Here is a 12,367-nt window from a genome sequence, read left to right on the forward strand (position 1 = left end):
TTACTAATCTTTTAATTCTATCAATGGAGATATGTCCTGGTCTTTGGTGCCATAATAAAGAGGAATTCTCATTCGTAACACATCTTTTATAGCCAGCGTGAACATACACAGTATTATAAGAGGTATTGTTTGGTAAATTAAGGCAGTAAAGATCATTAGACAAAAGATCATTTCCAACACATTCAAATTTATTATATAAATTAATAGATCTGTCTGAAAATGTAAAGGAAAATCCAAAAGGTACAAGTCTTGAAATTGAAATCAAGTTTCTAGATAAACTTGGTACATAAAAGGTCTTTTCTAATTTAAAAATAAAACTGCTACTTAAAACTAAATGACATATTCCAATAGCCTCCACATGTGAGCCCATCTTGTTTTCGGATGAGATGCTTTGCTCATTTTCCACTGGCTTCCTTAGGTTTTGTAAACCCTGCAAGGAATTTGAAATGTGAATTGTTGATCCAGAATCAATCCACCATGTGTTAATATTAACATTAGCCATATTAGATTCATAACATACGAATCAAATTGGATTACCTTTGTCGTCCATCCATTTCTTGAACTTGGCGCATTCTTTTTTCGTATGTCCCTTCTTTTTACAGATAAAAACACTTGATGGAATCCTTCTTTATTTCGCCTTGGGGAGGCACTTTATTTTTCCCCTTGTCCTACTTGGATGGGTTGCATATCTTTCCTTGGGTGGCCATGTGAGCACTTTGACCTTGTTCCTGTAGGAGTCTTGCTTCTTCTTGAGCACACATGGTTATCAGTTCATTGATACTCCATTTGTCCTTATGTGTGTTGTGTGAAATTTTGAAAAGCCCATATTGAGGTGGAAGATTGTTATGGATGTAGTGAACCAGGAAAGTTTCAGGAATGACTACATCAAGCTTCTTCAGTTGAGCAGAAATGTCCCTCATCTTCGAGATATGTTCTCTAACTCCTTTGACACCAATGAGCTTTGTGGATGAGAACCAGTGGATGAGGTTGTTGTAAAGTGGTTTGTCTGAAGTGTCGAACTGGTCATCGATCAGTTTGATCAAGTCTTTAACTTTCTCAGGTTGCTCCACCGATCCACGCATTCCCTTAGGGATCTTGGACACAATGAACATGATGCTGAGGTGATTGGATCGCTCCCATTTTTCATATACTGCGATCTCAGCAATAGTGCTAGTCACAGTGATAGTAGCAGGTTCTTCCTTCCTTATTGCATAGTCCATGTCAGCGCAGCCTAAATGAAGAAGAACTCGTTCCTTCCAGATTTTGAAGTGTCACCCCTAAGCTCAGGAATTTCAGTAAGGATTTCAGTGAAACTAGAGGAAGATGAAGAAGCTGCATGAATAGGATTACAAATTTAGATTTCTAAAGATTGAGGCTTAATGAAGTCATGTTTTACCAATATATAACATGCTGAAAGATGATATTTTATTAAACAAAAATTGCGTGTGGGCTAAATTTTTAATTTAATAAAATTGGATGTACATTATGCTAGATTGTTCAAACAAATTACTTGGGATAAATTAAGGTTTGATATTTCTATCTAAATTAAAATTTATGATAGAACTATTAAATTAATTATTATAACTCCTGTAGGTAAATTAAGAAAATTAAATTAATATATTATCCTAATTAATTATATAAATTTAAGAAAATCCATGTGGGGTAAAATTATTATATCTATATAATCAATCACAATTTATGTCTATTATGTGATGTGTTTAGATTAATATATAATTTTATATAATTAAAGATGTTGTGACTACTCCCTAATTATTTAAAATTATAAGGTTCACTAGACATTATGTTTTAGGCTCTATGAAAACCTAAGAACAATTTCGTTATAACATAATAGGCAATCACAGAGAGTAGTGCTCCTAGTGTGGTCGTCCGAAGATCATTAAAAACTGTTATGGATTGAGCATTTGTCTCAGTTTCATGTGTTCTTATGTCAACCACAAAATTGTTTATGTATTATTCATAATTTTATTCACCCTAAATATTTTATGAATATTAGTGTGAATATTTTATGAATATAAATGTGTTAAATATAATTCAACATATCTTAATGTTTGAATATAATCTAAATATATCTAGCACAATAATAGAATATATAACGTATTTAAAATCATAAAGTCATACATATAACATTAAATATAATTATACTAAAAATAAATTTTGCATGAATAATAACAAAATAATCACACAAATTATCATAATTATTTATATGTAGGAAAATAAATACAATAATTTCATATGTACACTTAATGGCAGAAAAATCCATGTTAAATAAGACTATAAAATTATTTATTGATTTGGTGGATTAATAAAATAAGTGCACAAACTGAATTATAAAACAAAATGTAATTATATTCTTAAAATAGTACAATTATTTAATATTGCATGAATAAAAGAAATATATCATACAATAAATACACCAAAATCAAATATTTGCACATTTTAATTAATTTTCAAAGAACATATAAATTACCAAAATTATACGTTTTAATTAAATTGGTAAAAAATTAAAAAATAAAATGTATTGTCTAAATAAGCATTAAAATCAAGAAAATAATAAAATCCCAAAAATAAATTAAAAGGGTAATTTTTTGAATTTTATGAATTTTTCTTCAATTTTTATTTTTTTTTTAAATCTGCCTTGAGGAAATGACTCATTGTTTTCGTATGACCCGTCAAATGACAAGTCATTTTTGCACTTTAGGGAAGCAAACGATGTGTCGTTTACGTCGTCTTCTCCATCAAAAACATACACTAAATAGTTTGTAATGATATGTAGATTAAAAAATGGTTTTAAATCCAAAAAAAAAAAAATGACGGCATGAAAAACTTTCGGCCAAACTCAAGAAAAAATTTACACACACATACACAGATATATATATATATATAAATAGTCATATTTTATAAGTTTTTATGCCCAAAAATGCTAGGAATAAATAAAGCAACCTCAACCTAACAACAAAGGCAAGAAAAATACAATCAAAATACCAAAATATTTTTTTTATATATACGACCAAACAAATCCGAAAAATATATATATTTGTGTATATATACAAACACAATTTATGTATATTAACAAGGTAGAGGTAAAATCAAGCTCTGATACCAACTTTTAGAGTGAATAAAATATAGGCATGTAAACAATTCTATACATGCAGGTGGAATTAATATATATAGATTGAATATATACGAAGAGGATCGAAAATATATACCTCTAGTCATTTCTATTGATAATCTCGATCTAGTTTTAGATCTACAAAAGAAAAGAAACAGAAATTAGAACGAATACACGAGCTTCCAAACCTTCACTAACTCTTTAGATGGAGTTATTGAAAGTCATAATGAGCAGTAAGCTTGGGGACCGGTACTCTATATTTATAGAGTGAGACCTACCATCAAAGTCTCTACCACAGTTACAGAGGTTGAGATATTATCTCAACTTAATTGAGATATTTCCTTCATTTAGTTAGGAAATTCAAATTAGGTTTAACAGATAAATGTTGACCATTAATTTGAATATATTTAATGAATAAAAAATAAATTAATTGTAACAAATTGATTTTTAATATATATCTTAAAAAATATTCTAACATTTACTTCTTCTACTAGGTGTAAAATCCAATCGAAACCCATACATCAAAAAATACAATAAATAGCCATTATTTTAAGATCTCAAAACTCAGTTGATAAAGCTGTCTCTTGTTTTATTTAATTAGCTAAAGAGGAAAAACAATGGGTAAATGGCAGTCATGAGAAAGACACCCATGGTCACTCTACAAAAGCGCTTGACAGGGACAAGACAAAACCCATCAATACAAGAAATCTGACAACTTAAAAAAAAATTTGATCAAGAAAAGGAAATTTTTTATTGATCAACCAAGCTGATACAACCAAAAGGCCGGAGCAAATCACTCCCCCTCAATTACAAACTAGAGAAAAAATAGATCATCAATTTCTCTCTCAAACTCATCTTTTTAGCTCTAAAACTAAGGCAAAAAACTCTAGCTTTAACTAATTCTTTAATAAGAAAATCTAAATGATACACAGAATATCAGCTACTTTCAAAACAACATTTATTTCTATTAAGCCAGAGATAGTACACAGTTGCAGCCAAAGTGGCTGAGACCACCCGAGCCATGCCACCATTCCTGGAATCATTCAGCCAACTGCTCCAGTCTATGAACTTTTCAGGCCAAATTAAACCACCCAGCCAGACAGCAATTGCTTGAAGCACTCTTTTGGACAGTATACAGTCAAAAAATATATGAGAGTGGCTTTCCATCTCAACCTCACAGACCGGACAATACAAAGAGATAATTGGTATGTGACAGTGCTACAATAAGTCCCTAGTGAGTAGCTTCTGGTTAATAACCTGCCAAAGAATGAACCTATGTTTGGGCACTGAAAGTTTGCACCAAACAGCCTTCATACTATTAATAGGAATGCCAGGAATAAACAGTAAGTACAATTTGCTCAGCTGGAATTTCCCCTGTATGACAGCTTCATTCAAGATCGAGTTAGACAGAGATTTACTCATCTTAATCAACTTTTTCCAGTACCAGCTAGAAACTTTATGCAACTCATAATCCCAAATCTGGACCCCTTTTAAATAGATACAGTTAACCCATTTAACCCAAAGGATGTCCTGCTTAGAAGAGATAGCCCAAATGAATCTAGCAAGATTGATTTTATTCCAGAGAGATCCCTCTTTAAAGCCTAAACCACCATAAGATTTAGGTCTGCAAACTAGATCCCAAGAGGCAAGATGAAACTTACTTCTAGTGCCATTACCACCCCATAAAAAGTTCCTGCACAGACAGTCAATTTCCTTGATGACCTTTTGAGGTAGAAGAAAGATGCTCATCCAATAATTCCTTATCCCCATTAAGACCGATTGAATAAGTTGCACACGACCAGCATAAGACAAGTTTCAGCTAGCCCAACCATGTAAACTTTGGCTTATTTTTGAAATAATGAGATCACAGTCCATAGATTTCCATTTTGTAGGTCTCAAAGGCATGCCAAGATAAATTAAAGGAAAACTCCCTTCTGTCATTTTAGAAAGACTCAGCAGATACGCCTTCTCAGTACCTGGGATACCTCCAAAAAATATTCGGGACTTGGAATTGTTAATGTACAGACCAGAAGCAGCTGAGAAGGTTTCAAAAGACTGTTGAATAATCTGAATAGAACTAGCATGAGCTTTGCAAACAAGAAGTAAATCATCTGCAAAGCAAAGATTAGTAATATTCAATGATTTACATAAAGGATGGAACCTGAATTTCGTGTCCTTAGCAGCCCCATGAAGTGCTCGCGTAAGATATTCCATGACTAGAACAAAGAGTAAGGGAGAGATGGGGTCACCTTGACGAAGTCCTTTACCACCCTTAAAGCTACCTTGGAGCTGACCATTCATGAGAATGCAATACGAGGAGCCTCTTAGACAAATCATAATCCACCTACTAAATCTGCCAGGAAACTTGAATGCATTTAGCAGGTTCTCTAAAAAATCCCAATCAATGGAATCATAGGCTTTGCTAATATCTATCTTCATTAAGCAACGAGGAGAACTTCGTTTGCGATTATAACCCTTAAGAAGATCTTGAAGAATAAGGACATTATGGGCAAAAGATCTATTCTTAACAAAAGCCCTTTGATTTTTATTGACCAACTTAGGAAGAATAGATGTCAATCTGTTACAAAGCATTTTAGAGATGCATTTGTACAGAGAATTACAGCAAGCAATCGGTCTATACTCTGTGGCATTTGTAGGATGACTAACTTTAGGAATAAGAGTTAAAATGGTATTATTCAAAGCCTTCGGGATATAACCTGTGTCAAAGAATTCAAGCACTGCATTAGACACCTCTTTCCCTATGTCAAACCATAAACTTTTGAAAAAACCAGCTCCAAATCCATCTGGACCAGGACTTTTAACAACATTAATACTGAACATGGCTGTTTTGACATCTTGAGAAGAGAAAGGCTTAATCAGATCAGTTTGGTCGTCCAGACTCAAAAGCGGACCTAAGTTCAAGATTGAAGATTCAATATGTCCAGTAGCTGCACTAGAACAACCCAAGAAAGACTGAAAGTGATGAATCAAATGATTAATCACCTTTGGGTAATCATCTTCTACTCTGCCATTTTCAGAAACAAAAGAAACAATTCTATTATTGGCTTTCCTTTTCTTCATACTAGCATAAAACATGGCTGAGTTTTCATCACCAAAGTGGATCCAATCTATCTTACTCTTCTGGTAAAGAAAACTAGCATAAGCTGCCTCTTGTTTCTTAAATTCCAGATAAGAGGACCTCTCAGCTACACTCAAGGTCTGATTAGTCGGATCAGAAAAAAGACTGATTTTAGCTTGCTGGTAAGCATTCTTGCTTTCCTCATACTTCTTTACAATGTCTCCTATAACCCTCCAATTAAACCTCTTCAACTCAAACTTAAGCCGATGAAGCTTCCTGGAAATCTGCTCCAGACCACAACCCTCAGATTTTAAAGGTTTATTCCAGCTATTTAAAACATTTGTCTTGAATTTAGGATGGCTAGTCCACATATTGTAGAACCAAAATGGACGCATTCCCTCTTTCTGGACTGGAATATGCTTCAAAACTATAGCACAATGATCTAAAACTACCTCCCAATTCGCTATGGCATTGACATTAGGAAAAGAGTCAAGCCAATCCTCATTAAAAAACACTCTGTCTAACTTGGAAAAAATACGATTGTTCCCATCTTGATTGTTCGACCAAGTATAAAAAGAACCCATAATCTTCATTTCTTCCACTATACCGAGATCAAGCCATTGGCTAGCATCCTCTAGCTCTTTTAGTGATATGGCCTTACCACCCATTCTGTCTGTTGAGTCAAAGACAGCATTGAAATCTCCAACTATTAACCAAGGCTTAACAGGGAAAGTTAACGCAGATAGTTCAGACCAAAGAACTCTCCTAGCCTCCAGCTAGTTAGATCCATAAACTACTGTGAGGCCAAAAGACTGGCCTGTAGCCCAAATCCGAATTTTACAGTGAAGAAATTGAGCATGATCCTTTATTACTTCTATTTTGACCCAGCTAGCCTTCCAAATTAAAAGAATTCTTCCCTCCAAGCTCAAACTACTATAAAATTCCCAACCCATAAAACTTGAACTCATAACCTCCTTAATTCGCTCTCCTTTTATTTTAGTTTCTAAAAGAACCCCAATGTCAATCTTATTCAATTTGCAGATATCTAAAATAGATAACTGATTATTCCTCTTGTTTAAACCTCTAACATTCCAGCTCAATATGTTGAAACTTTCCATTCAAATTCAATAACAAGGAAGGGTCAGTGAGAACCTGCTTCTGTTCTTAGAGAACACTAAAAGGATTACTTGTTTTCTGGGAAGTTGCTAGGTTTTTCGATTTCTGAGTTCCTAGTTTTTTCGGGTAGGCCCATCCTTGATCCTTTGGAAGTTTCATAGGGTGGGATTCATCTGCCTCCTTTGATTGAGTCTGACTTGAAGGTGCCTGGACAGGTTTCGAAAGACTATCAGTCTCTTTATGATCAGAACATCCATCTACAGGTGCTGTCATGACCTCCTTCTTTCTCCAAACAACTCCTTCCACAAATTTGCAAGAAGAAGTTGTATGCCCTAGCTTTTTACACTGAGAACACTTCGTAGGCAGCCACTCATAGTAAATCAATTGGTCCACTACTTGAATTCTCTCATTGATATAGCTAATGTATTTAGGTAATGATTCTGATATCTCCATGTCCACTAGAATCCGAGCAAACTTTCTCATCGACCTGTCTTTGGTAATCTTATCTATCATTATTGGTTTCCCAATTTTGCTAACCAGTGCACTCAAACAATTGGTTCCCCAATACTGTAAACCTAGATCTGGAAGTCTGATCCAAACTGTTACCGATTTAATCGATTTCAAAGAATCGATATCAGTTGTTCATGGCCGTAAGATAACTGGCTTCTTGTCAAAATGAACCACCCCTGATTCTAGAACCAAGTCACGAGTAGTCTCATCTCTGAATTTGACCATAGTAAAACCTGAATTCATTCTTGCCACTCGTTCAATCCCAAGTTTCCCCCAGATTCGATTGATAAAACCTTCAAAAACAGGTAAGGGCGGGTTGGCTCCAATAACCACACAAATCAATGCAGACTTCCAGAATGAAGCTTCTACTGCAATTTCCTCAATGTCCAGCTGAGCAATTTTTTGACCATCCTTCTGAAGAGGTTCCTTGAATTGCAATTTTGTCCCCCCCTCTAGAGGCAGAGATTCCTTAAATCGGGACCAGGTTTCCTTCGCAGCTTCTTGAAACAACTGGGTCTCTACCTCCTCCGCCCACGAAGAGGACCTTAATTCAAGAGTAGATTGGTTTACCTGAGAAGGATCTAATGCCTCCTTACCAGATTTCACAGGGGTCTGTGAGGTCACAATCTCAACAGCATCATACTCGTAATCCAATCTGGACGGAGGCAAGACAGAAGGATCTTCAGTGCATGAAGGGAGCTCCTGCCTAGCATCTGGCTGTACAAGCTTCTGCACCACCTTACGTCGCTGCGCCATGGCCGAGAGAAGGAGGAACTTCACTCCTTGTTTCTTCTTTTATAGAGAAATTTTGTTTGCTTCTGACAACTTAAAATTTTACATAATAAAAATAATAAAATTATAAAATAATTACATACAACAAAGTCACCCTAATCTCATGTACCCTACCCCTTTTTGACCACGTGATTACATATAAATGGCCAAAAAAATCACCCCACCCATATGAAAAAAACCCACTTCCGTAATATAGTCTTACCCATATATATATATATATATATATATATATATCTTCTATATAATAAATGTGTTGATAACGGAAATTCTTAATTTTAATGGTTTTTATTAGTTTTATAGTTAACTTAAACGGAATATTTTTATATTTACCAAAATATTCTTATATTTAACGGTAGTTTGTAAACATCACTTAAACTTAAATAAAATAAAATAAATAATTAAAAAAATTAAAATAAGATATTTTACAATGATAATTATTTGAAAATAATAAATAATTATACAAATTAAAATAGGGAAATTTGCATATATACCGTAAGTTAATAAAAAAAATCTAAATATACGGTAATTGAAATTTATTACAAATATATGGTAGTAGGATGATGCCAACTAATAAATGATTTATTGGTAAATACGGCAGTCAATCCCATTCAATAATACATGTAATTTTTCATCATAATAAATTATTAATGTTTTTAGAAACTAATAATATAATTATTAATTATTAGTCTAATAATTTGAATACTATTTATTTCATAATATTATAATATGACCAAATCTATCACTATAAATTTGTTTGTTGGTTTGACTTTTTTTAACGTACTCTTTTAACTAAATTAATTAGAACAAAATAAATATTCAGAAAATAAAATGTTACTCGTGAAAACCAATCCAAATAAAAATACAAGTTTTTCTTGGATAAACAAATAAATAAAGATTTTAATACTTAAAATTTGGTCATCATTAATTTACTAATTTGAAAATCCACTATCACCGTAACATACTCTTTTCTTTTGGTAACATGTTTGTAACAATGATTTACAAAATTAATTTTATAAGTAAAATATTCAATTTTTGTAACTATAATTTACAAAAATGTTAAATGTTAGAACAACTAATATTAATATTATAACAAGTATTAACAAAACTATTATAATTAATAATAAAATTGTTACATGCAATAACTAAAACTCATTAAAAAGTATAAATTTTAGTTACAAGATTGTAACAAGTAGTAACAAAACTATTATAATAAGTAAATAATTTTTACAAATTTGAAAACAACAATTACAGATTAATTTATAACAAAAAAAATTTTATTTTTGTAACAAAATTTTACAAAACTAATTCACAAATAAAATTATATTTTTCAACTAATATTTGCATAAATAATGTATATATCTACTTAACATAATTGTAATAAAAATTTACTAGTTTTATAATTTTAATAGTTATTTATTCTCCCAATATTATTCGTAACACAACGTTACTAATTTGTAACAGCTTGTTATTATTTCAATAATTACTCATCTTTTAATATTATTTAAAGAGATTAATTTTAATCCCCTATAAGTATATTTGTAAAAAAAATATCAATACGACGATCAAATAAAATATTCTTTAATTCGTTCAACTATATTATATATACGTATATATGCTTCATTCATTATATATGACCAGAATAATATACACAAATAGATAATATTATACTGATATATATGATTAGTTGTACTATAGAGGCATGTCGTATGCATATTTATATGGATATACATCTTCAAACACCTATATCAAAAGTTAAACCGTATATATGACATATACCGTATATTTCAAATTTTTTTGAGATATAGGGTGATGGGTGTAATTTTCCCCGGGAAAGTTACAAAAATACATAAACATTAAAAAAAAATATGAAATATACGGTGGATTACAAAAATACGGTTTTTTTTTATGAAAAACACAAATGGGCAAAAATATAAATATGTAGTGGCATAACTGTAAATACAAATTAGTAAAATAGAACTTTTTTGCAAACATTTGTATATATATGTTACAAATTTGTTTTGTGTACATCTGTTACAGATTTGTAAACATCTATTATATGTTCGTAAATAACATTTATAAAAACCAATTACAGAAAATCATTTTTTGTAAATATATTTACAGACTATCTTCTTACAAATTTGTGAACATGTGTTACATGTTTGTAAACAATATTTAAATATATATGAAATTCATTTTATAAATAAAAATATATTTACAAATATATGAAGATATGTTACATGTATGTAACTCATAATTACTAATTTTGTAACCATCAGTACAAAATTGTGAAACCTAATTATATTTTTAAAACATAAAAATAGGAGTCTTTTTTAATTTATATATGTTGACGCGGTTCTTCGCCAACAGGTAATTAAGAAAAGAAGAGAAAGGAATTAGTGCTTAGGTTGAACCGAAATAGATAAATGATCTTAGAAATGAAATGGTGACTCAAAATACGTTTTTTAAGTGGTTCAAAGGTTAAAATCCTTCTACTCCACTAGTCAGTATTATTGCTATATACTGGATATTTGATTACAGGGTCCTTCATACAATATAGAATCCAACCTCTATTAATTCCCAAGGTCTCCATATTTATAGGAGAAGGCACCTGGGAGTTGGTAAGAAGGTCATCCCGTGACCTTCTTACCTATCATGTCAACTCTGTGACATTCATGATTAATTCCTAAACCTGACACATAAGTGTGGTCAAATCAATAGGTAAGGGGATAATGGGCCGCACGGCCCAAACTAGTCGTGGATGTCTGAATACGCACGTTCCTGCTGCGTGTCCGAGAAGTCAGGGGTATATCAGACACGTGATGTCTGATATATGCATGTTTACCTTGCGTGGTTGACTTTATAAAAGGTCACAGCCTCCAACTCCAGCTCGCACCACGAGCTGGATGCTTCCCTCGACCTGCGGCCTTCAGAGTCCAGACTCAGCCCTTAAGCAATCTTGGCGAACCCTTAGGTTACCTCGAGCTAAGGAGGTAGGACCTTACGATGGCAGCTCGGTCTTGGGGATGTCCACGTGGTAGTCATGATTAGGTCGTATCTCAGCTCGCTAATCAGCCCGTGGGAAAATCAGGGCGTACATCTGCCCCCCAAGCCTCTGCTCGTGGTACACGACGTCGTGTAGGGCCACAGTAGGGGCTTTTAGGCTTCCCCATGAACTCTTCATATCCACATTCTACGCAAGCGCCGAATACGTGGAACATCGTGGTTGGTGACAGTACGTCTTCCGAGAACCGCATTTAATGGCCTAGCCTATGCCCAGCCGTCGTTTCGTCTTTCGAGTGGAGGGCCTTGGATCCCACATCAGGGCAATCCAACGACCCTCTTCACGTGACCCTTCACGCATATAAAAAGGGGTGGCCACCTTACGCACGGGCCACCCGTTCATTTGAAATTTTTCAGAAATTTTCCTCTTCTTCTCTCTTCATCTTCAAGAGAAAAAACCCTTTTCTTCCCGACCGCCATTCCTAACGTTCAAGAAGTTCAGGCGCAAAGACTACTTCGAAGCCTTGGAACCAACTGCTCCGACGAAGCCCCAACCCAGGCGATATCCTCATTCACTTCCCAGCCAAACACTCTGTAAGTCTCCTGACTGTGCATGTTTCAAAAAAAAAATTTACTGTAGCTTAGGTAAATATTTACTGTAGCCACATGCAAGGGTTTGCTGGGTTTTGTGGGAATGAAGGGTGAAATCCTTTTAGGTTAGGGTATCTTTGCAGTAGAAA

The sequence above is a fragment of the Humulus lupulus genome, chromosome X (assembly GCF_963169125.1).
Source record: "Humulus lupulus chromosome X, drHumLupu1.1, whole genome shotgun sequence".
NCBI classification, from domain to species: domain Eukaryota; kingdom Viridiplantae; phylum Streptophyta; class Magnoliopsida; order Rosales; family Cannabaceae; genus Humulus; species Humulus lupulus.